Source organism: Athene noctua, chromosome 1 (assembly GCF_965140245.1).
Source record: "Athene noctua chromosome 1, bAthNoc1.hap1.1, whole genome shotgun sequence".
Taxonomy (NCBI): domain Eukaryota; kingdom Metazoa; phylum Chordata; class Aves; order Strigiformes; family Strigidae; genus Athene; species Athene noctua.
This window is the reverse complement of record NC_134037.1, coordinates 137,290,403-137,316,275: the sequence shown is the minus strand read 5'-3', so window position 1 is coordinate 137,316,275 and position 25,873 is coordinate 137,290,403. Positions and strand designations below refer to the sequence as shown.

General features: G+C 40.5%; 1 protein-coding gene across 5 annotated transcripts in view; it reads right to left on the bottom strand.

Moving 5' to 3' along the window:
• Positions 1-25,873, bottom strand: part of ZBTB20 (zinc finger and BTB domain containing 20) — a 460,828-nt gene that overhangs the window by 115,715 nt on the left and 319,240 nt on the right. For all 5 annotated transcript variants that reach the window (XM_074897465.1, XM_074897470.1, XM_074897463.1 and 2 more), the window contains one exon: positions 3,364-3,418. The gene's annotated coding sequence lies outside the window, so the exon portion shown is untranslated. The remainder of the gene's footprint in view (positions 1-3,363; positions 3,419-25,873) is intronic.

The window sequence follows — 25,873 nt, the reverse complement described above, 5'->3', positions numbered from 1 at the left end:
TGACCGTATGATGGATAGATCTCATAACTATGATGAGATCAGTAAGATGCTGCTCAGCTTCCCTTAGGTCATCATTACTTGACTGAGTACGTCTTCATGAAGCTGAGGAATAAATGGCACTTTTTTTTTTTTTTTTTTTTTAACAAGGATTAGAATCAGTGCTGAATCTAATAGGAATGATGCTGGAGTTCAATACAACCCGGTTACATCAGAAACTAAGGAAATGGACAGATGTTCATGGAATTAGGTTAACATGTCCTGCAACTTCTTTGAATCTGGATCACTTTTGTGCATTTTTTGATTTGCACTTACTGAAGCTAAGAGCAGATAACTCTTCAATATTGCATGGGTTCCATCTGAACGGGTAGTGCTCTGGAAGTAGAAGTAGTGTCCTACTGTAGCTATTTACCCTACTGTAGCTACCTATCTTACTTGTAAAGCACCTTAGTATTGCTGATACTGTTACATGCTGTTGACAATATGATATAAAGGCTCAAGACCAGTTGGAAGACTCTTCTTCCGTGAAAAGGTTGATTTTTGACACAGAATCCACCTGCATCTCTCAAAATCCTGAGGACTTTCAGGCGGAGCAGAGATTAATTGCATTTCTCTTAAGTGGGAGTATCATTCTGGGGAATAGAAATCCTTCTACCTCCAAAACCTTGTCACATAGTCGGACAGACACATGTGCAACCTTGGGGAAGAGGAGGAAGAAGACTGAATCATCAGCAAGTTGTGGGTAGGGGTATGAGAAGAGAGCCCAGTGCTGGGTACTGAAACAGAGGGACAGAACAAGTCAGTTATTATCGCTAGATCAAAAACATGCTTGACAGGTACCATTTACAGCTTTTAATGTAAAGATGTCCCAATTCTACTTTTTCTGTTACAGAAAATAATTCAAAGTATCAGTGGCCTGAAGGACCTATCTTCCAGAGACAAAGAAGAGAACCAGTACAAACAACACAAACTTTATGCACACGCCCAAAATAAAGTGAGGCTCCTACAGAATTTGCTAAATTGTGAACGGAGAAGCACAAAGAAGCTGTTGGCTGTGGAATAAGCCTAACTTAAAGAAGCAATAAAGTGTGTGACTTTAGTATTACAGGTCAAGAAACAAAGGTAGACAGATGGGAAACAACTTATGCACGGTCACACAGCAAAGCACTGTCGGAGAGGGACTGCAGCTCTGGGTTTCCACACACCTACCTACCTACCTTTGCTGCTTCCGACTAAACTGCCTCGTGCTGCAGAGGTAGAACAATGATAAACTGGTGCCTTTGTGCAAATGTTGAAGGCGCATGGTCCCTGCCACAGACATAAATGATTCTGCCACTGCTGCAGGAAGTGTGCGCTTCATGTCCCTGAGTATCATTAACACTTTTTATCAATATTATGAAGTTCTGCAACAAAAATAATAGGATTTGTCAGGGGCTGTTATGAACCGCCCCTGCTGGATAAATACATAATACATGATGGCAAAGGTCTGATGAGACTTTAATCAATTGCCTTTCTGAGTCAAATAAATGTCACATTAGACGTAAGCCATGTTGCATTCTGTGGGGGCCTCTGCTCCCCTTGTCTCACGGGCCTGACACTGCCATGGGGAGCTATGCACGCGCATAGACTCCTACTTATTTGTAGCAAATATATCAGAGCAAAACTGTAACAGCATGTTGTAAATTACAGATTTGGGACACCTTATAATGAAAGGCAAAGGGGAAAGGAAAGAAATATGGGGACACCATAGGCATGATAGGTCAGCTCAAATACATCTCCTTGGTAGCCGGCATTGTCATACCACCTTTTGCAGTCACTGCAGCATATCTCATGTTTCTGCCCACAGGGCAGGGGAGAAGAAGGTGTGCTGTTTCTTTCTGTGCTGCTAAAGTAGTGAGTCAACTTTAGATGTTCAAGTCATATATTTTAGGTTTAGTATCAGGAAAAGAAAGCTCTTTGATTGTTTCAGCATGCAACTGAAAAAATTACAAATGTCCATTTGCACTTTAGCATCCCTTTGAAGAAATTCCAACAATCAAAATACCACTTGAACATAAATTTGCAGGTTTAATTCCTCTCCCAAATATGAAAGAGCTATTTTTCTTACGGTGCTATGCTTTTTTTAAAAAAAAAAAATTCCAGGCAGCACTTTAACAGTCATCTACTTTCCTCTCTGAACGGGTAAGAGACATGAATTTAAATTGCAAAATGGAGACCTAAAGTAACACAAAGTCTAGGCATATTTGGACATGGAGTTCTAAACCGAAACTTAAAAGCCCTCATTATTTTTGGCATTCACTAAATAGCTCCAGCTTGGACGTCCCAAAACAGTGACTTAAAATGCTGGCGGACATTTGGAAAACTTTGGTCTGTCTTAACTATAGTAAATATTATGAAGCAGTAGTGCAGCATTTCCCTTTATATCGTAACAAGAAGCATCATTGGTTTAAAACTACTACATTTCACTGCCAATATGTATGAAGGAATCCCAACAAAACACAACCTTTTGTTCCAAATACACAAAACCGTCACATGTCAGAACCTGGCAAAATTAAAACCCAAATGATAACAAACTCTCCCAAAGGTTCCACCCCCTATCCCCCCAAAAAAGGAAAAAGCAAAACTTAAAACAATGAAAATTTTAGTTCTTCCTGTTCTAGGTCTAATAAACACAATTATCTGGAACAATACAGTTTTTACTTCAATTAAATGGTCACCAAATTGACGAACTCCATAGCAGCAGCCAAACTCAAGTGGATGAGACCAGGTGAAAAGAGAATCCTACATAACATCTTCCAACAAAACCACTAACAGATTTCTATTCCCGATACTGTTAAATGTCAAAGAGAATACAGCTTATTTAGTCTACCCAGATAAGAAGAGCAGGTCAGTATTAGGCAGGAGAGGACACAGGACTGAGAAAGGGTCCCATGCTACAAGGTCAGATTTCAGCAAGGACAGGCTGAAATACTAGTTGACTGGTTTTTATACTTGTTTTATGCTTGCATATCATAGAATATTATATGCTTTATTCTGAATCCCAGCATAATAGAATAATGCCATCACAACACATATATCCTCAAATATAACATCAATCCTCCACATTGCCCCCTAGAAATGCACATATAAATTCCAGATCAATCAATCAATCACATAACGTCACTGAACTAAGCCCGAGTCCCATCAGCTGACACTGCATTAAAATCCTGGACTGATGCATCAGTATAAAAACTCCGTGCTGAGACCTGTGGCCATGAGGAGCAACAGAGAAGTTCACAAGGGTTCTGGGCTGAATTGGATGGAACTTGAACAAAATGCACAACTCGTATCAATGAAAATTATAAAATGTTTGGTATAAATACTTACACAAGAGACAGGAAAGGTTCCTTCAGAGGAAGGCCACAAACTGATGGTGAGTGATCTGAGAAGAAAAGAAAGAAAGAAAAAAGGAAATTAAGTGACCATAAACACACTAAACAACACCAATATACACCAGGTATCTAGGAGACTCACAGATGGTTGCAGTTCCCACAGGGGGGAGAGAACAAAAAATGTAAATTCACAAACTGCAAAAGTCTTGGAAGTTTTGAAGTTACCTGACCCCAAAACTATGTAGATAAGAAAACCGGTAATGGCTGCACAGCCTTTCAGTCCTGCGATAATTCCAAGCCAGCAGAGACTAAATATCCTCCGATGGCTGTTCAACAGTCCCCGTGAAATAGGTTTGTGGCTCATATGGACATATGCTCTTATCACAAAAACACTGCCATATTTGAATGGCATCCTTCTTAACAGTCATGCCAGATGATACAGGCCTCTGAAACAGAACTCACCTTCTTGATCCTGACCTTCACAGAAGAGGGGTTAGGCAAATTATTAGGGCTGAAGATGCTTACATGATGGCTGATAGCTGCACAGAAAAATTGTGTTGTCTTAGTTCCTTCTGTCGACACAGTGTTTTTCAAGACTTGACAGATTTGTCACCCTGAGATCCCTAAGAAAAAAAATGGCTGCACGAAACTGGAATGGCTGAAGGACTGCAAACTTTCAGTAGACTGCAGTTCTAGTTTCCAAAATCTACTATGGAGTATCTCAGCTTTATTGACAATACGTTTTCCAAAACATATTAACCTGGGATGAAGTAATAGAGAAAATGAATCAAAGCCTGATGCTCTGAATTGAACAAACAAGATACATCCCTGTTGGATAAAAAAAAACAAAGGGAGATGCCCCCCAAATGTTCAAATCTAAAAATCAGTCCTGTCCCCCCTTCCCTTTACCAAGCTGAAAGAAATTCAGGTAGTCAGACCAGATAGTGCTCTCCAGAAGTTTGCTACCAGGAGCTCAGCGGACAAAGCCCATGGGATTCATGTGGTGTACTCCAGTACTTCAGTCAAGACATGGCCCTCACCTACTGTTTCCTGTCCAGTTACAGGGACAAATTAGATCTGTCATGCCTCAAAGTAATTAAAAATATTCAGAGAAATACAGACCTCAGTTGAGATAGTGAAGGAAAAGCGAGGAGCTGTCACAGGAGAGAAAGAGGGAAGGCAGCAGAAAATCTGTTCAGATTTGTAGCTATTATTTGTGGGAATTATGGGCCTGGTACAGAAAAGCATGAGAGAAAACATATCTAGTGGTTGGTCATCTGCAAGGGAGATGGAAGAAATTCAGCAAAGAGCAGTGAGAATCATAAAAACTGCAGGGCAGCAAATAAGATGCTTATAGCATCCTTTGGATAGGCCACCCAGAGAGGCCCTGTTTAACATCACATTTCTTTTTAAAGAAGCTGACTGCTTCCACATGTAAGGAAAATTTGAATGAGATAGAAGACAGGATGGATTCTGCCCAGACTGAAAAGCTGAAGTGCCAGAAGATGAAAGGAAGGGCAAGATAAGGCTAGTGGAGAGCAGGTCGCTATTTATCTTACTTTCAAGAATCCATTCCTCTGATGAACTTTAACAGGGAAGTTCTGGTGGGGAAAAACTCCTTTGCTAAGCATGTATCCTTTATTTTCCTTTTACATTGCTCCTGAAGATTTAACCATGATGCCCACAGACACATCTGCAATAGACTATAAGACTCTCAGCAGATGGTAGTTGGGAAGCATTTCTTTCAGTGTTTGGGGCAGATGGGATAGTGAGCTGCACACCATGGAAGAACCTGAGACCAAGAGATCTGAGCCAAAGAATGTCTCGGAGCCCAGGAGTTAAAAAAACAAAACAAAACAACATTAAAAAAAAAAAAAGAAAGTGGGAGGCATCCAGCAAGGGAAAAAAACACAGAATGGAAAATCTTAGGCCGAGTGGTTAGAGTTTGGCTCCATAAGCAACATAAAACAAGTTCTCTTAAGGGAAAGCGTCAAGCAGCTTTGATGACATGGATGCCAAAGAATTCTACAAATTATGACCTGAGAGTCTGGAGGTGCTGAGTAATGACTTACACCAACATGACCGTGGAATTTGCTATAAGAAGTGAACAAGATTGTCATACCTAATTAGAACCATAGGGTAATTTTAGGCAGGCACGATATACTAGAAGCTGCAAACTAGAATCTGGCAAAACACCAGAACTGAAACGCCATCATTTTTTAAATGATCACAACTGGTCTGGACACTTGATTACCAGTTTTGTTCAAAAGAAAATAAACAGAAACAAACCTTTCCATGTAAAGGATTGGAAAAACAAGATGTGTCTGAGGAAACTATGATTCATTCCAGGTTAGATAACTGCAGAACACGTATGTGGGAAAGAAGTGGGCCAAATCCTGTGCTCAATGTCCTGTACAATCATGCTGACTTAATTGAAACCATGAGCAGAACCTGAACCATTAAAATGCTGGGGTGAAACTTTTCATCATATGGCACTGTTTGTCACTAGAGACATATTTAACCTAATTACATTAGATTAACACAGTAGATTTCTTCAAGATACACTATTATATAATAGTATAAAAAAATGAAGTCTAAGAAAGCTGACTCTTTTCTCCATGTCTCTATGTTATAAGCAGAATAATTACCAGTCTCTATTTATGTCACCCAGTATGACTCTATTTGGTGGGGTGGACAAAGGGAATCCACTGATCTTTTTTCATATTGAATTCCTAGTGTTAATTAATCATTATTACTTGGAAGCTGTTTTGGCCATTGGACAGAATAGCCAGGGGCTAATCTTAAACCTACCCTTGCTTCACTGCAGTCAGATTCTGCCTACTTTCTCTTTATTTGCTACGTGAATAAATTCCATTTAAATCACAAAGGCTAAGAGAAAAGCAAGGCCTAAATGTTAAGGATATTTAGGAATCTGTTCCCCCCCTCCCCTCCCCCTTGAGTTCAGTGAGAATAAGGTTCCTAAACACTGAAGAATTTCTATTTATGGGGAGCTAAAGATGGTGAAATGCAGTCATGAGAGTTACATTATATAAGCAGGTAATCGATTTATGAGGCTAACTACAATTTTCAGAAGTGATTTAGGCATTTATGGCAAAGTCCATTGGAAATCAGTGAAATTTTGGCTGTAAACCACCTGGGGATTTGAGAATATTTCACCTCTGTTAGCTTAAGCACTTCTTACTTTCAACAAAATTAACATCTTAAATGCCAAACTAATTTTTTGCAATTGGCAGTCAGCTGCTTCTTACAATTTCTTCACTAAATGGCTTGAGTTAACGTGCTTGAAGTGTCTTTTTCTTAGAAGTAAATTGGGACAGCAATTCTGCTTCACTTCTGCAAAGCGATTTAGGATCTCTCTGATGTGATGCACTACCAAAGTGAGAAACGTTATTCCTTCAGCCCCTAGGCTGGCAAGAAGCAGACAAATTCTGAACTGCTTTAAGCAGGGAGGACTGGCAATGGATTCAGATAATCCTAAAGTGACTGCTCTAGCCTCAAAGGATTTTCACCCTTTACCGATACGGAAACAGGGAAGGGCACAGCTTTATCATATGTAATCTACTCAGTGAATTGGATCTGAGATGCTGAGTCTTGTCACCCCTCTCCTCCTGGATGCACTACACCTGCTCAGTATCTAAACTAGAATTTAATCCCAGTAGAAGATAAAGAAAATAATTTACTAGAGAATTCCTCAGCTCAGAGGGGGCCAAACAGGGCCTGTGCCATATAGGGGAAGACAGTGAAGAGGAGACTCAGCTGAAATTCAGCAGAACCCTATAAATGATCTGAGGGGGCAAAGAGCCTGCACTGCATCTCTGACACAGCAGAGACAGATTACGGTAAAATTAAATTGAGGATTTTAGTGGATATAATTGTTGGTTTTATATATTAATGAACAACAATAATACGTGATTCTAAACTGAATACCAGGTTTGACATTTAATCTGAGCGCTCATACTATCCATAAATGTTCATAAACGTCACAAGACCCCTACCCTTTGATTGAATTACAATCTAGTATGCAATTTAGGAAACACGGATTAATCTACATAGATTTATATTTCTGCAGGTTACATTGTTATTTGTTGATTTATACCCTTTTCCCTTAAGTGTCCTTTCCATTGAGAATCCAGGAAAATACATGCAAATCTTTAACAGGAGAGCAGCTCAAAATCCAGTGACTAGCAACAGCTGGAAACTTGGTTCACTGAAACCTATGCTAATTATCATTTGCTTTTTGAAGTCACCTCTGCTAATGGCCAACAAAATCTTAGTCCCTGTGATATTTCCTATTACCTTCACATTAACTCTTACTACAGCAATCACCTAACATGCTTCTTGTCGATGCTCTGCAATTAAACTGCCTTTCAATCAGTTTGCTGAGGGATCCAGAGATGGAAACTGCTTTAATATTAGGAGTTAATTACAAGAATGCAGAGGAAGGCAGTCAAATGTTATGTTAGCATACCAGAAATATGACAACGCCTTAGCCACAGATGTCACATGCAAAGTAAGCAGCCACATCAGGAAAAGCAACATGGCAACGGAGAGAGGAAAATGACCTCCAAGTTCTCATTTTCCTTTTTTTTTTTTTTTTTTTACTGGGGTCATGCTACTTGACGTGACGACCTCCTTTAGCAGCTAAAATTTCTAGAATTTCACTGTCACCTGTATTAACAGGCTTCATTGTGCAATGGTGTCTACTTGGGGACTGATAATGACACCTACTCAGTGTGTCACAGCATGGGAATGGTCCAAAAGGTTGATGACACAACAGCACTTCTGGAGATCCTGACTTCTGTGGAGGCACAGTCTGGCTCCCTTTGAAAACAACCAAGTCTTCTCAAAGGGTTAATAGGGCAGGTTCCTCTTTTTCCTCTGCACCTTTATCTCTGTGTGCCTAGAAGAGGAACAGCTCCACAGCCCGCCCTTGTCCTCGTGGATTCATTCATTCTTACAAGACCAAAGACAAGGGCTGGCTGCTCTTATCTAATAAGAAAGGAAATGAACATCACTTGGTTGAGTTAGTGCTGGGGAAGTGATGAACTGAGGAGATGGTTTTACAACTGACAGCTTACTGCAGTGAGGGAGAAAACACAAATGGGAGAGGATACTGCAAATTCAGCTTGAGGGTAGTTATATGGCCATGTATCTATCAACTCTTAGTCTACGATACCGAAGAACCAAAATAAAATGATCTTTGAAAAAAGACAAGGAGTTTTTGTACGTACGTTAGAATTAAGGTACATCTGTACGTATTGGAACACACAAATGTATTTTCGTTATGTATCAATAAAGAACTTCTACTAAAAATTCTAACAGCAGGTGCACATGCTCTTTTTAATTAAATAAAGAGCCAAACTGTGTGAATGCAATGATGACTGGAGAACAATTCTGAATCAGAATTTACCAATAATACTTCCATCACCCATTTTCCAAAGACAGAGTCTGTTTAGAAGCTACAGTCCACAGAATATAACAGAAAAGGCAACTGACTTTTTTCTTCTCTCAGACTTGAAGACAGAAAACCCTTCTCTGTTTTTAAGATTACTTTGCCACATATTGTAAATAATTTATGATATAGCTATACCTTGTATTGTCTTTAATTAATATATAACTATTTAGTATCAGTGTTAAATTTGGCCAGAAGGTGTAGTAAAAGGAGACTTTTTTTTATTTTTTGCCATTAAGAATAGCTAAAATGTTAGCCTTGTCTTTTTCAAAGTAAGAAATATGTACAGGGAAAGGGAAACTTTAAATGTGTGTCACACATGCACACACACTAAAATGCTTTTATAAACCTGAAACTTCACAGACCCTTAACTTGAAAATACAAAAGAGAAGTCTTGCTGGAATAGATTTTTCAGCACACTGCTTGCCAGGAAGGCTGGATAATATTATGTTTTGATAAGACAAAATAAATTAATCCAATCAAAATTTGGACTTTCACGTATATGTAAGCTAATTCAAAAAGACATCAAGTCAAGGAGCTGACTCAGTCTACAGGTAACTCAGCCCAAAATAAGTCCTACCAGCTGTTCTCAGTGAAAACAATGAGATAGATAAAATAAGAAAACAAATCTTTTACACTGCAAACTGAACTCTAATTAACATCCATTGGAGGTCTCCAGCTCCCCAAGAAGAACTTCAGTCAAGAAAAGTCTCTATACAAAGCACCTGTGAGAAAAACATCTTTGCAACAAGAGCAAGAGAGCTCTCTGGAATCAACAGCACATTATGGTTTCAGCAGCAGTTCCTTTGTGGGGCTCAGGGTAAGAGCAAAAGCAGCAAAAATTGAAAAAATAAATAAAAGTCTTGTCTTATAATCTCAATGTAGCACTTTGAGCAAGCATCTTGACTTCAAGATGGCCTGAAATGGTACCACTTTTAACTCTCAGTAACTCTAACCACTATGTCTTTGAGGAATTTGTAAAACTATGTTAAACCAGGACATTTCATTGGCCACTGCAGCCTCACACAGCTCAGCCTACTGGCAGAAGGAAGCTGCCCACCACCACCTTTTCAGTGCCACCTCATTGTCCCTTCCCTTCTGTCCACCACTGCCCCAGAGGGGTGCACGGACAAGGTGGCCAGTGCTTCTCTGGTGCTAGGGGACTGATTCTGGGAAACAGAATACCTGGGAAGGGGTGGCCACTGCCAAGATAACTTAACCATCTACTTCTGACCACCCAAAGGGGCTGTGCTATAGGCCGGGCTCACTGCTCTGGTGGCAGCAGCTGGATGCTCCTGCCCGTCGCCTTTCCAGTGTCCCTGGCTCCTTCCCCTTGTTGCGTGGCTTGTGTGCTCCCATCGAGAGACAGTAAAGGAGAAAAGTTGGCCCTGGAAAAGATAGTGATTGTGATGTGACTGGGTTCTTCCTGCCCAGCTTACATCCTGTTCCCTGTTCACTCTTGGGAAAGAGGGGAAGAAAGAAGTCAACTGTTGACCAGATGTCTTTGTGGTCCATAAACAGTTCAGGCATTTCAATTTTACAAAGGATTTTGTGTTGGCTACTCTTGGCACTTGGAAATCAGCTCTGAAACCTTAAATAGAAGAAAACAGAAAACATATCTACCTAAATATACAAGGATATATACCGAAAGGTTCTGGTTGTCTTTCAGGATCATACCCTAAAAATTCGGTCTTGGCTCTGCGCATGCCTGTAGGTGAATTTTCTGTTCTGAGGCAGCGTGGTTGAACTGGCAGCTCACAAGCTAGATCTGCTGCCTTACATCATAGCAACATCAACTCACGTCCTCCTTACCGCAAGCTGGATAAGCAGAGGAGCGTATCTCCCTCTTCCCTGCTTGGAGGTTTGCAGCTCCAGTGCATGGTCCACGTTCCCTGCACCCTCTCAAGTACCTGTCCTGAATTCAGCAGTGCCAAAACTGGACTATACAACACGAGAAAGTACAATTAAAAAATACTGAACTATTTAAGCAGGCCAATCTTAAAGTAAACAAAATGTTAAGCTGAGGGAGTACACTTCTAGAAACTAAAAGCATCTGTATTAATAATAGCAATTAGTGAAGTTTGTCTAATATTAATGAGATAATTGCTATAAAACCTAGTGATACATACAAATAAGTTACTGATGTGAGGAAGTGACCCTGGAAAATGAGTTTAAGTTACTGGTTGGGAGCTTTCTATTTCTAATTATTATTTCCTTTCTGGGTATTCATGTTCCTCCAGGATGATCTGATAAATCTAGTGCTCTAAATGGTATCTTTGGATCATATGTGGTCCCAAGAGTCATGACACTCCAGTGTACTTTATGCAATTTATTTTCAAAGTGATATGTGCTGACTCTCCATAATATTTCTTTCATTTTAACATCAGACTAACATTCAATTTGGGACGTAAGTACTCCGATATATCATTTTTTGCTGAAGGCACTGCAGATCAGAACTAAAGGGCACTGACTGAGTTTGTGAGTATCATGAGGCCCAGAGAACACGGTGGGCTGGAGATGGGGGCATGACTAAGCCTGAGCTTCAAGGGAACTGGAGGGCTGCGCAGAGATGTGGGGATCTGCACCATCCATGGGTGCTTGGGGGCAAAGGGTATGAGCAGAGCTCTGGCAAGCCCCAGGCTGGGGTTACATTGGACTTTAAAAATCCATCTTGCTATCTTTGGTAAGAGCTGCATGGTTTAGGACTTGAAGAGGAGGGTGTCAAATCAGGAGCTAAGTGGCAGCAAGATCATTAGGGAAAAGTGCAACTATGTCAAATTCATAGTCACAATCATTTAAAGAAAATGTCAGACTGTTTTCCTAACTGCTTATCCAGTAAAGAAATCACAATGTGACTATATGAAGACCTATAGGAAAATGCTAACCTGACAGATACCATACACAAGAGTAGCACATCTTTTAAAGGTAAGGTACCATATGGTTTGTGCTCTATTTTTTTAAAATTCATACTGCTTCAAATATGAACTGTGTTCTTGTGATAGTATGCAACACTTGGAACGAGACTAAAAGCATTACAAGAAGAATTTAACTTGCCTTTAAACCCCTGCAGACCTACTGAAGTCACCAGGGTTACGCAGCTGCACCACTGTATGCATTGTTAAGCCCTCAGCATCGACAAAGACAGGTTAAATATGTGCTTTCTCTGAGTTTTCCAGAAGGAGAACCAACTTTTTTTTTTTTCTTTTCCTAAAAGGCCATACTTTGGAATTTGTTTTTCACCTGTTTCTCCTCACTCTATGCTTAAAATAAATCAAAACTACCTTATAAACATCCACTAAAATGGTTTCTGGGAACAATACTCTCCATTTTATATTCAGCATGAGAACAGTGTACTGTATAGCATGCTGTTAGTTTTGTGACATATGCCCATAAAACTGAGTTTCAGAGCAACTAAATTTTTCATTCCTCTTTTAGCAATGGGATGGGTGGCTGTAGAGTCAAGAACATAGCCTCTTATCACTGAACCTGATACCTCTTATCACCAAATCTCATGCTGTTTTATAGGATCCTGTCCCTAATTCTAAGCTTTACTGCTAATATATCCAAACCTTATCCCCCTTCATTCCTTGTTTTATCAGTTTAACTTCAACATGCCTCACTCCATGACTCTTACCACCAATGTGATGCTGCAGGGAGGGATTTTAAGTTGTGCAACAGCAGGTTAAATTGGATGGCTGTTTTTCACCAACTCTTCAATCTTAACTGGAGTATCCACTGAATAATATAGAGGACAACACAGAGTAGTTGATTGAATCAAATTACTGCAAAATATAATTGAAAAGGCATATGCCCCGGTCACACATAAAATAAAAGAAACCACACTGTAAGTGCCTAGCAACTTTTCTGATAGGACTCACCATCTGAAGTGACACTCTGTTCCAGTCCTGAACCTCCTCTCCTGAACAACTAAACCATCTCTGGCTATCTCAGACTGGCAATTTCATTTGCTGAACCAGTCAACAAGTAGAAATAATATCAAACCTCCCAGTTTTCCCCCAAAGTATCAGTGCAGCTCATCCAGAGAGAAACTAACATGCCTTGAAGCTTTGGAGTTCAATAGATAAAGTCTCAAGAGTTTTATTTGTAAAAAACCCCAAACAAAACACTGATGAGCTGAACATTACCTTTGGCTTTATAGGAAGAATTGTCCTTATTCTTATTTTATGGAATGAAAAAAGCAAAGAAGAGAACGCTAAACTGATCTTGAAGCTGATCAATACTAAAGCAGAACTGTGAAATGAACTCGCATCTTTTGATGGCCAGTTTAGAGCCTGAACCACATCAAATAAGAAGAAAAACCCTTAAAGAAACCTGAAAATAAACCTGCATGCTCCTCTCAATGAAGAAAAGCTGATCCCTTTGATTGCTGAAGCCAAACCAAACAGCACACACAGAGATTTTACAAAGTCTCTTAGTGGTGAGCCATAGTTTATGCTATTTATCAGCTTTCCTGCAAAGCCTAAGTGTCCATTTCACAAAGACAAAACCAAAAGCAAACAATTCCAAGAACTTATCCAAACCCAGTTTACAGAGTTCGCTGCATCCATTCCCTTCAGAAAAGTAAACCCTTTTTTATGGGTTGGATTTGAATATAATCATTACACCATTCTCCCAACTCATCTAAAAATGCAACAAGTTACAGCGATCAAAAGAGGTTTATAGGTGAGTTAGTTCAAGAAGCAGCACAATAAACTGGCATTATGGTCTAAGAACATGTCATTTCTATAGATAGACCCTGTCTCGTAAGTGATTGCAAAGTTATATTCAATGTTAGTTTGGGAGACAAGGGGGTGGGGGAGGAAAGACTCGGATCCAAGGGATACTGTAGAGCATGAGAGCAATGCTGGCTTTATTTTGCAACCCATTATTTTCATAAGAACATGAATCAAAGAGATAAACTATGCCAATTTCTTCATAGCTGACTTGTTACAGGATATTGTTTGAGTCTTCACTAATGATTCCGTAAGGTTGGTTATTACTGTGATTAGGAGTTGGGAGGATAGAGGTCTGAGACCTTTCAAAGGAAACATTTTGTTCAGAACTGTTACAGAAAATAAAGTCAGCATTACAGTAACTTTAACAACCCAACCCGGACAATGGTCTGTGCTTGCAGACAGTGCTTTTGCTATTTTAAATGAGGGAGGTAAACTCCATGTAAGATGGGAGACTGAGATAACCAGCCTCAGTCTTGGGGTTCAGAAATCTGTCAGCTTGAGAAATATCAGTATCTGTGGAAACACTCTGGAAAAGAAAGGATGATGAAGTTTTTAGCAGGTGGCAAAAAAAAAAAAAAAAAAAAGGTGCTTTAAATTTGCTTTTGGTTTGTGGCACAAATAAATAAATTATGTAATCTGAGATGCTTCGATACCCTTGGTAGCCGATTGAGGTAGATTTTGGTTTTTTTTCTTTTTATTCAAAAGCAGGCTGTATGCAATTCTATTCTGTTCTGACAGTTATCCCCAAAAGACCAGTGGCCATGCCCATCACTGAGGTTGGCATGAACTACTACTGGCTTCAAAAAGAATGAAGCAAAGAGGTAGCTCTACACCATGTTCATTTGTAGCAATGGCAGATAAAAAGCATTCCTTGAAGACAAAGGCGGGTTTTGTGGGATCTGGTTCCTCCCTAGACTCCTATCTGCTTTAGTCACAAAATCTTGGTTTCCTCATGCCATAAAACTGAGGTTAAAACAACTAACTTCCTCAGAAGGTATGTTGTGAGGGGATGTGTTTTAAAATTAAGAATCCTTTTCTTCCATTATCAACATCGTAATTGCTCAGCTCTAGCTTTTATCACCAGCACCTAGCACCTGTCAGTGTGGCAGGATCAGTCAACAACGCCCAGACTCCTCTGGTACCTCTGACAGCGCAAGGTATCTGGCAAAGGTATCATCATACTGGTGAACCTTCACTGCAGGATTTTGAGTTAACCAATGTATCCGAGAACAATTAGAGGGTTTCCTTATCCAAAACACTCAACAATTTCCATGTCAGTGCAGCAAAAAGGTGAAAAATATTCAGGAGAGAAATAGTCTTCTGTACCCAGAGCTTTTTAATGGACACGGGTATTAACAGACCAACTGACACGCTTTAAGAGCTAAGTTCATCCTAAAACACTCTTGAAGAAAATTTATGGACTAGACTAATGAGCAGAGTCTACTAAGAGAGCTATATGGAAAAAGCATGCGTTTCCTCAAAATATGTTTTCCTAGGGACCGGTCAGTGGTAAGAAATACCATGTAACCTGGCAGATGATCACTGCTTTCTAGCTTCAAAGGGAAACCCATGCAAGCAAACAACCTCCCCCATCCACACCATACGAAAGTGATCACCAGGAAGGATTTAATGGAATCAGCTTGTCAAGATGATGAAGCTGAAAAAGCTTTTACAGAATATGTCCATGACAAAAACTTTAGCATAACGTATATAGCACAGAGTGGTTTTTGTCATGGCAAAAAGGAAGGAATATCATTAATTTAGACACTAAATGTAAGGTTCTGCTGAAAATCTCCATGGGATAAATCGCAGAAATACAGCCTTGACCAGACAAATGGAGCCAGGCAAGTCCCAGTTCTTGTTAGAAGTTATCGAAAGTGCCATTGAGTTTTTAAAGTCTGTCATCTCTGGTAGATGATAAGAAAAGGGTTGGGCTGTTTTCTTCAGATCTACAAGCATCTGGCTACAGTCTTGCTGAGGCATATACATGATTGGAATCGAAAATGAGCTCTTTTAAAAGTGCTTCTTAAAGGGACCCTATTCATACGCAGTACTTTCTCCCCAAATCTTTTATGGGAAAAAAGCTCATTACGGTCACACAGACAAATGCTGTATAATCTTTCACCCTGTCCACTAGCAACGTGTTCAATCCAATTTACAGCACTTCCCGCTATTCTAGTCCTGGACTCCCCACACAGCTCTCCTAAATGCATACCCATCCTGACCCACTGCTCCCCACCCGCTGCTCTTTCAATTCCAGGCTTCCCTGGAGCACTGACTGCCATTCATGCCTAATAGCAAGGTGGAGCAACTTGATTATACAACTCTGAAAAGTGAAATTTCTGTGCCTTTTGTGCTCAAACGCCATAATTAAGACACATATTATTGTATGTTGGAATGCCTGAGATAAGGATGAGAATGGCCTTCGCTTCAGGAAATGACATTTTGTACCCATGACAATTTATATTCATCTAAGAAACAAAAGTTTCTGATTGAAGCTCCTTTAAACTCCTTCCCAGCTTGCTGACAGATCTATCCCTGCTCTTTGCATCCACTTCCATGTCAGCACTAAGGGAATTAGGGGCTGGCAATTAGTAGAGAGAAATTTTTTAGGAATCATTTACGTGGCTAATTCATGTCCTTGTCTGCTTTTGGAAAGTCCACCAGCAGATTGCTTTTTTTTTTTTTTTTTTTTTCAATGCAGTCTATTCTTTTCACCTACCTTGGGCAATGCTGTTCACTAAGCATATACAGTCTGCTTCAAGTACTTGACATTTGAGACAGGGGTGCATAGGTGGGATCAAGCAATGCAAAAGCTCACATTACAGAACATACATACAGCTTTTTTTTTTTTTTTTTTCCTCCTGACTGGATTAATGTTAAACCCTTGAGCCCTCAAACCATGTACTCAAGTTTGTGCTTAACTTCAAACGTGTGAATGCAATGGGACTCAAGCATGTAATTAAAATTTAACCTTTACTTCAGGTTCCATTTAACAGAAATGGACTTGTGCATGTGCTTAAATGGCTTGCTTCATAGAGACAATTTATCAAGCTGAAGAAAGAACTGGGAAGAAGAGATGAAGACATCATTGGGATTTGGATTCATCCAGGATTAGAGGGGAAAGAAATGTTACTATGCAATTATAAAAGACAGTGACTTCTGTTGGAAGACAAAAAGCACTTTTGATGTAATACTACATTTACTGGTATTCTACAGCTTCCTGGGGGAAGGGGTAGGGATTCCTAGGGATGCAGCTTGATTTTCTCTCACCATTTTCACTTAAGATAGTCGTACGTCTACGTCCACCACCATTTGCAGAAGGTCAGACCAACTCCTGGGCCCATTCCTTCGACTGCACAAGGGAGGTGAGAAACATTTGCATCTCTTGAAGCACTTACAAGGTAAATACATACGTAAGCTGGTAGTTCACTACCTGAAAGCATACGAGCAGGTGATTTTTAAAGTGGGCCCTTTGCTTTCACAGAATAACAGAATCATCTAGGTTGGAAAGGACCTTGAAGATCATCTAGTCTAACCGTTACCCTAGCACTGACAGTTCCCAACTACACCATGTCCTTAAGTGCTAAGTCAACCCGACTCTTCAACCCCTCCAGGGATGGGGACTCCCCCCTGCCCTGGGCAGCCCATTCCAACGCCCAACAACCCCTTCTGCAAAGAAATACTTCCTAAGAGCCACTCTGACCCTGTCCTGGTGCAGCTTGAGGCCATTCCCTCTTGTCCTGTCGCTTACTACTAGGTTAAAGAGGCTCATCCCCAGCTCTCTGCAGCTTCCTTTCAGGTAGTTGTAGAGGGTGAGTTGCTCATGTAAAGCCTGCCTGCTTGAATGTTTGCCCAAAGCAAACACACGAAGGGCGTGACTGCAGCCGGAGCAAACTCATTTGTAAAAATAAGCGAATATTCATGGACTTTTGGTGTGTGTGTGTTAACGTCCACACAGTTGTTCTTTCATTAGGTATAAATGGCCTTTCTGGTTGACACTGAGAGACACTGCATTGGTGCTCAACCCAAGGAAATATTCGCATCTGCCAGCCTTCCTCATCTGTCAATATGCCTGTGCACAGGATAGGAGCAGGGGTGAAGCAGAAGGACTGTGTAGAATTGACAACAGAGCTCTGCATCAAAGGTAGTGTTCCTCTGCCTCTCTGAAACACAGATATTTCACAAGCCTTTCTCCCTGAAGGAATTAGGATTAGACTTCAAAGCGGCAGAATAAAACAGAGTCATAGAGGCACACAATTACTGGACGAAGTCCACGGGCAATGATACCAAGGGGTTTAACGTTCATGAGATCTTTTCAGACTATTGTAGTATCCTCTCTGTTCTCAGAGTTCTCTTCCCAGAGAAAGCCTCCGACCCCTCTGGTAGTGGCCGCTGTATTAGCTGGTGTGACAGCATCATGTGTCCCCGGTCTCACCGGTGGTATTGTATTCCCACTAGAAAGATTCAGTACACATCTTTCATGTTTCTTAATAAAGGAAAGGATTACAACGTACTAAGAGCATCAGGCACAACCCCAACAGTCCCTCTTTCACCCCAATTCTCTTCTCCCAAGCTACTCATTACATCAACTCTAAATTAATTTATCTTAGATAAACAGCACAGAAATATTATAAACAGAATCAGCTCCTCTTCAACTTGCTACACTTTTTTCTTTCACATTCTTTACAAACAGAAGTGGAAAAAAATAATATATGTACGTAACAGCAAATGTTCTCTCACTATTTTTCTTTTTTCTGTTTTTTTTTTTTTTAACCTGTTTTTATCTTATATAAACAGTGGTGATGGAATTATAAACACCATTATTCCACCTCCATGTTAATACTCTTATTATCTTGCATAAACAGAAGCGAACGAATATGTACATGACACCAATCAATCCTTGTAAAAAAAAAGGAGAGCGAAGTTTTTATCTTTTATAAACAGTGGAGGAAGAACTTAATGAATTCAAAATGTAGTTTTCCTGTTTATATTATTATGATCCGAAAGTAGAAACGAAATGGATGTATATTCAACATCGTGCAAGCAGTTAGTTATGAAATACTTTCTTTCTGCTGACTTCAAGAGTAAATGCAGTATTAGTGAAATCTGCTGGTCCAAGGGATCTGAAAACTAATGGGCTGAGTTTAACCGCAGAGCAAAGGCTGTGCTGTCTGCTCCTATGATACTTGTGCCAAAGTTCTTCAGCCCCTTCCTTGAAGGGCCACCCATGATAAAATAGGATAGCTCAATCTCTGTGGTGAACCATTAGCACTTGGTCTTTCTGCTGAGATTGCCAGATATAGGGGGCTAATTAATACAGATGGATTTTTTGTAATGTGGACACCTGCCACTAGAAACTGGGCTCAGACCCCTAAGTCATTTCACAGAGGCCACCCAACAGCTGTTCGACAGTAATGACTTTGGGGCATGAGTGATCTAGGTCAGATATAAACATGTAACTTCAAGCTGATAGGCTCCATATGTCAGTACTATTCCCCATAACCACCCACGCCTTCTGCTTTCTTATTTTTGTGTGTGTTTGTTTGTGGCTGGTCTTCTAAAGACCATCTCCAAGCCTAAAACATTTTTCCCTCTACCTCATATGTTGGCCTTAACTGCGATGAAGTGCAATTTCCATTTTTTCCCCCCTCTACCAGAGTTTCCTATGGTGGATCATCTCTTCCTTTGTTTTAGTCATGCAGTGTCTACCACCTTCTCATCCTGAATTAAGTCAGTCATGATAACTGGGTTTCCCACAAAGGAGAAGTAGAGATTTTTATTTTTTTTTCAGGGCCTGCCCCTTTTCAAAAAAGGGGCTGCTCTTTGGGTTGATGATGCTCTTCTCTGCTGTTATGCTTTGCAAAAGCAACATGCATTTTGTTTCAACTAGTCCGGGTATAAACACAGGCTGGGCTCTCCTACATAGCTGGATGTAACTGGCAGCCCAGGTGATCAGCCTTGCATTTTAAAAGCATTTATTCTGAGGTCCCAGCTCGAACACAACAGCCTCAAGTTTTAACTCGTACCCTGCTTCCCCACTCCCCACGAAGTTGGGACCTTTCTATGTGAAGAGAAGATCACTTGAAAAATTAGAACCCCGTTCCACTGTCCAAATGCATGGTCTGAACCACCTGCTAAAGGGCAAACATTTTTTTCTATGAATTATTCTATGCACTAAGGATATCACGAAGGAAAACATCTGTAAGAAAATTCAGGGGAATTAGGGCCAATCAGGGAATGCAGAATCCCTCTGGTTAGGGACTAGAATAAAGAGTTTTGCTTGGCAGCAATCTGCTTTGCTGCATCTCAGACTGTGAAAAAATTTCCTTAAAATAATAATTGTTCAAATAATTGGGATGCACTGATCATGAATATAGAAAAAATGTTGCCTCTCCTTGTTTCCCTCCGTTCTCCTCCTTGTATTCCATTTATTTTCTATATTTTAACATACTCTGAGCCCCAGTTAGTGACCCTTCTGATTGTTGACAGAGAAGAGCCCTGAGATACTAAGTCCTGGCCAGCAGGATCGATGTCTGAATTTTCTCTCTTCACAGGGATGCTTAAGTCTAAATTTTGCAGCATAAGGCCCCTCTATCTAAAAAGGCTTCTTAAAGCACCAAATTAAACACACAAGGGAGAAGTAAGGCCTTTCAGAGAAGGGTAGCCAAAAATAGAAGGAAAAAACCATATTTCACCATTTGTTTTGAAAACACCAAAAATGATTAAAACATATTATAAATGAAACTAAACTAAAAAAAAAATAATCTTACCATATGAACAAATTCCCTGCCAAGTTCCATTTTTAAATCAAAGCCATTTTAGGCTCATATGTTGAAAAAGAGAGTCTTAAACTAACAAACTTATGTAACGGATTTTAAAAAACTGCACAGACGTGCTTAACTGAAATTGCCAAATCTGTTCAGACTACATGAGGAGAGAAGAGGAGGAAAGGGAAGGACGTACAAAGGTTTGGGATTCATCTGTGAAACTGCCCCCAAGTTGAAACTCCCTTTGAAGTTAGTTCCAACTTTCAAGGAGCCAAGAAAGATGACTCACTCCAATCTAGCTTCCCCCCCTGCCCCCTTCAGCAGACCTCAAAATTTGAGACAAATACAACTGGGCTTCCTCACCCATAGTAAAAATTATGAGTTTACATATAGTTAATAAAGGGAAAGGAAAGGGAAGGAGGTGGGTGAGTGAGAATGGAGATACAAATATATCCACAAAGGCTCTCAAACAAGAAGAAACAAAGGTTAGGGAGCTTTTGGGGTTGGCAGAAAAATATACACCGTAAACCAGGACAAAGAGATAAATTGAGCAGTGAGCAAAATGCCGTTAAGTAGCATGAACAGAGAATTGTGAAAGACTATTAAATACTTCTAATCCAGCTTTTGGATAGTTCTTTTCCACCTAAGAAATATTAGGTTTTGCTTTAGCTAAGAGGTGATCATTACATTCTAAGCAACTAAAAGAAAATATAAATTGTAAGAGAATGGATTATTCAGCCAGTTGTGTCACAAATGAAAAGGCAAAACTGGACGTCTCAGCCTGTCCAGGCAAGGTCTCCCTGCTCCTCTCCAAGCACTACGTATCTTCTCTCCCCTTGAAAAGCATCCTGATACTCCAACCCCACACAGTGGCAGCCTCACGACTTCCTATAACCTTCCCTCCATGAAGAATCGGGATGTGTGACCTGCCTTGTACCTGTCCCTTTGAAATTCTCTGAAGGCCAAGTGGAACACCCTCCAACCTCCTCAAGGTGCACCTGCTCCTCTCTTCATGCCAAATTTTGGGTGGCCAGGAAGGCCTGCTCACTCTCTCTTGGATTGCCCAAGTGATCTTCCAAGTCTTCCTAAGAGTCACTCATATTTCTTCATCTGTCATCTGCCAAGGTCAACTGGCAGGTCTCTTTCTTTCCCTTTCAACATGTTCCCCAATGAAGTTTTGTTCCTTTAGGATTTCGGTGTTAAGTAGTAACAACAAAATTACTTCTGCATCTGGTGATTGCATGGCTTTGCTTCCCTGGCATGTTTCAGTGTTCGCTTCCCGGTGTTCAGACAAGATTGTGCCTGGATCCAGGTTTAAACAGTCCTTCGAAGCACATAGCTGATGAGGTGGATCAGCGGCAGCATCCTGATTTAAGCCTCTCCCTATACTAATCTGACAAGAATGCTGTGAAGACCAAAGGGTAAAGAATTGTAATTGCTTAGTATCATAATTATAGGAGGGCAAAGAGGGTTCTGTTGCTTTTTTAAAATTAAAAATGTGTGCAAGTTCAAGAACGCTTCTCTGTTAAATTTACACAGAAAAATAGTCTCAGTTCATAATGATGAACAATGACTTAACAGGAAAAATAAATCACAGCCAGAAGGCAGGTCCCGGGACTACGCAGTCAGTAGAAGACATAAAATCCCTCATGATATAAGAAAAGTTACAACAGGTCCACAATAAACTATTCACGTTTGGTGGCCTAAATCACTCCCTCTGTTAACTCCTGTACAACCCAGACATCTGCAGATGTTTTTTCCACTCACACTTCTGCCACCACGAGGCCTAAGAAACACAGTGTCAGTGATCCATGTTGTACCCCACCGCCTCCCGTGAAGCAGCACGGGTGTAACCTAGGGAGAATTTGCCTGTTTGGGATGAGGGAGTTCAGAAATCACCTCAGGAATGTCTCATTACAATGGGATTTGCAGACTGTTTTTACAGGCACACGCAGCACTATTCTTTAGACTCCTTGTTTAGATTAAAGTCCCTGCACGTGAGGAGCTGAAGCTCTGGGTTCCACGGAACTGTCTCTCCCAAGGGCATTGAACCACTGCCTTGTGCCGCCAGGAGTGTGCAAAGGGCACGGTGTTTTCAGCCTCATTTCCCTGAAAGCAAAGGTTGGATCGACAGTTTGTTGGAAGGCCCTAACTGTAAGTGGCCATCAACTCAGACTGAGGAAGGTCCAAATCTGAGTTTCAGTATCGCTTTGTGCCCACAGCTTTAATCTAGGAATTACCAAGTGAAACACCATCATCATCCCCAAAGGGAGGAGTTGTACCAGGCCTACAAAAAAACAGGACTTGTGCCTGAGCCTGGCCACTGATCCTGACCGAATCTTTAAAACAGATGGAGAATTTCCTAGGGAAATCAGCAAGGAAACAAAATGCCCATACTACATCAACCCCTTCTGTTTCCCACAGCAGGAAACACATGCTATGGTAAGTCATTATTCACTCAACTCATCCATAACCTATGAACTGGGCATCGGGTCAAGCACCCATGGAATTTGTTCAATACCAAAAGAGGACTGGGACATTTAAGCTATACCATACAGCAAGAATATCAGCAAGTCAAGAGACTGAAATACACCTTCATTTACATTTCCAATTTAATAAAATCTTCTATGTTGTGTAGCTAGAGCCAGAATTTGGTTCGAAAGGTCTTAGATGACTGATCCTAGGAGGTCCTAAAGTTCTTGGTTTCTACCAGCTTCCAAGGAAGTTGTGGGTGTGCAGCACCTTATCATAAATAAACACACATTTGCCACACACATTCTGAGCTTCTAGATTCTAAATTTCAGTAGAAAATGAAATTAAATCAACACTTTTGTTTAATAAATGAAATAATAATAATAATAAACCAAAAGTACAACTCCCCCAGCTTCAGTTCACCTTTTATGTATGTGTGGAATTGTCTTTCTGGGTAGAAGAGCAGGGCTGTGCTGGGAAGATGAGTAATTTCCAGCTGGAGCAATGTTCAAAGAAAAAATTGTAATTTGATCAAGGGAGTTATATCTCTTCCATTCTCAAATCAGTATTTGCTGCCAGATATGGGAAAGCTGTGACTCAAATCTGTAAATGCTTCTGAAAACATGATGGTTTGCAATAGAACGCGCAAGCATTTTACTTACAACCACCTCTTTAAACAGAAGTAGAGAAGGAAGCATGGTCTAGGGGTAGTGGGGCTTTGCAAAATTATCACAAAATGCCCCCAGCCCTACAGATATCTGGCACCACTGGCCTGGTAGTTCAGTGATGAGTGACAGCGGTGAGAGTGAAGATCTTTTAAGCCATCAACAACCCACCAAACACCGAACTCCCCACATCCCGACCCCTAGAGAAAACTGAAATTTTGCAGGGCTCGTTTAGAACAAACTGCTAAGAAACAAGAACACCTAGGCAGCATCCCCATTTTTTCATGGGGACTTACAGTGAATCCCAGGGCAAGTAAGTGCGTGTGAACACTTCTAGCCAGTTGGAGGAGAACTTGGTTTTCCACAGGGCTAAAAAAGCATGAAAAAGTACAGTAGGAGACTATTAAAATGCATCACCACACTACAGCAATGCTGTGTTCTTTTAATGGGCCCATTCCTTTAACAGATGTTTGAGCAGTGGGCTACAGCTTACTATAGCTGAAACCCACAGAAAAAGGACACATGCATTGTTCAGTTTTTGGAAAGTACTCTGTGGCCTTTTAGAGCTGCGGTATAAATGTAAGCTGTACCTGATCCCAGCTCCCAGAAATAATTAAGAGCCTGTGCCAACATTTATTCCAATTCTGATTTACAGTTCTTGTCAGTATAAATACAACTGTCCTTTTCTGCCACAGGGAAGGGTGAACTGCCTTACAAAAAAATGCAAACCAGTCTGATCTTTTACCCAGAACGCTGCTGAGTAACTAATCCTTTAACCATGCCAGTTTGGGAATGAACAAAAACAAAGGCAACGAGCACTTTGTTCTGGGAAGTGTTGCATAGTTGGGCCCTGAATCTTCTTCAAGCTTTAAAAATGCTGATGGAACTACTGAGTTCTTTATTACTAAATACATACAAGGATCTTTTGAAAAAAACTTTGTTTAGACATACAGTGCATTTTGCTAGGCCTATGACAGTGACAGAATACTCTGTTCAACACGGTCCTTAAATACCTTGTAGTCCAGTTTTGAGAATATGAACATTCAAATGAGTTCCTACCACTCTGGATACTTAGCTAAACTAATCTCCCTAGTCCTTTAGTTATAAATACTCAGACAAAAGTTAAATGGACAGAAAATAGATGAAGAGTCTGGAGCTATCTTCAGAAAAGCTGGGCCCATCAAAGTCAGCTTCGCCTTTGATTTCAAGGAGTTGGCATTAAATGTGGGATTTCATTCTCTGCTTTGATACTCTGTTGTATGATCTAGTAATTTCTGCCTCAGTTTCCCCTTGACACCAGGGAATAAACTCAGTTGTAAAAAACCCCTGTTGTTTTTAAATGACAATATGTCATTGTCACAAGAAAAAGCCCTGGAAACCTACAACCAGTTCAAAGGGGGGAGAAGACTGAAATTCCATCAGCCCTAAGACAGTCAATATCTCAGCAAGATACTGAGAGCCTTAGCATAAAGGCTGTGCCTCCAGTGAGCTTTCTTACAACTTCTGCTCATATTTCTGAGAACCAGGAATCCTTTGGAAAAGCAAAACTGGATCAATATAGAAAAGAAGGGCTCTGAAGGGAGTTTAAAGAAATCTTGCTTGCTGCAACTCCCCTGTTGACCATTGAAGTTTAAATGTTTCCAGCCAAGCCTTTCAAAATACTTACACATTGTGGATCTCCTCAAGGCTTTTTATCTTTTTTAAATCTAATAGCCAGGTAGATACACTGCATTAAGTACAGCACACCAGATCAGCATTCCTGCTGAGCAGATGGAGCACAGATGGAGGATGCACCTGACCTCAATGCTAGAGCACAAAGAATTGGTATGACTTAGAATCAGTCCTAGGCACTGGGATGTCAAATGCTGATGTCACCCCAGCTCTCTATCCACCACTGCTACAACTCTGCCTGAAATGCTCATGAAGCAGATTTTGAAACGCCTATGGCTAACAGTCCGAGGCTACAAATGGTTTTATAGATGGTTTTCTTGAAAATGATTGGTAATAAACTGCCATGGTTTTAGGGGATGCTTCAGAAGAAGCTCTGAAGTTTGCAGAGTTGGGGTAGAGCAATTAGCTTAGGCAGGGAACTTTGTTTCCCACATCAGTGCAAGATGTCTGCACTCATAAGTCAAAATTTTGGGGTTTTCTGCTAACCTGAAGTGAATCTCTCCCCTTTGAGCCCCAGTGCCATAACAGGTATTTGTACAGCCAGACGAACCTGGGCTTCTCTTCCACCTCTCCCCAATTCTGGGCTCATTCTCTTCACCTTTTTAGGTACTTGCAGTCCACACCAAGCACTTTTCCATTTTTGCCACAACTATATTTAAAGTACCCTTTATAAATTAGAGAGATGGAAAGATACAGGGGGGAAAGGGTGGCACAGAAA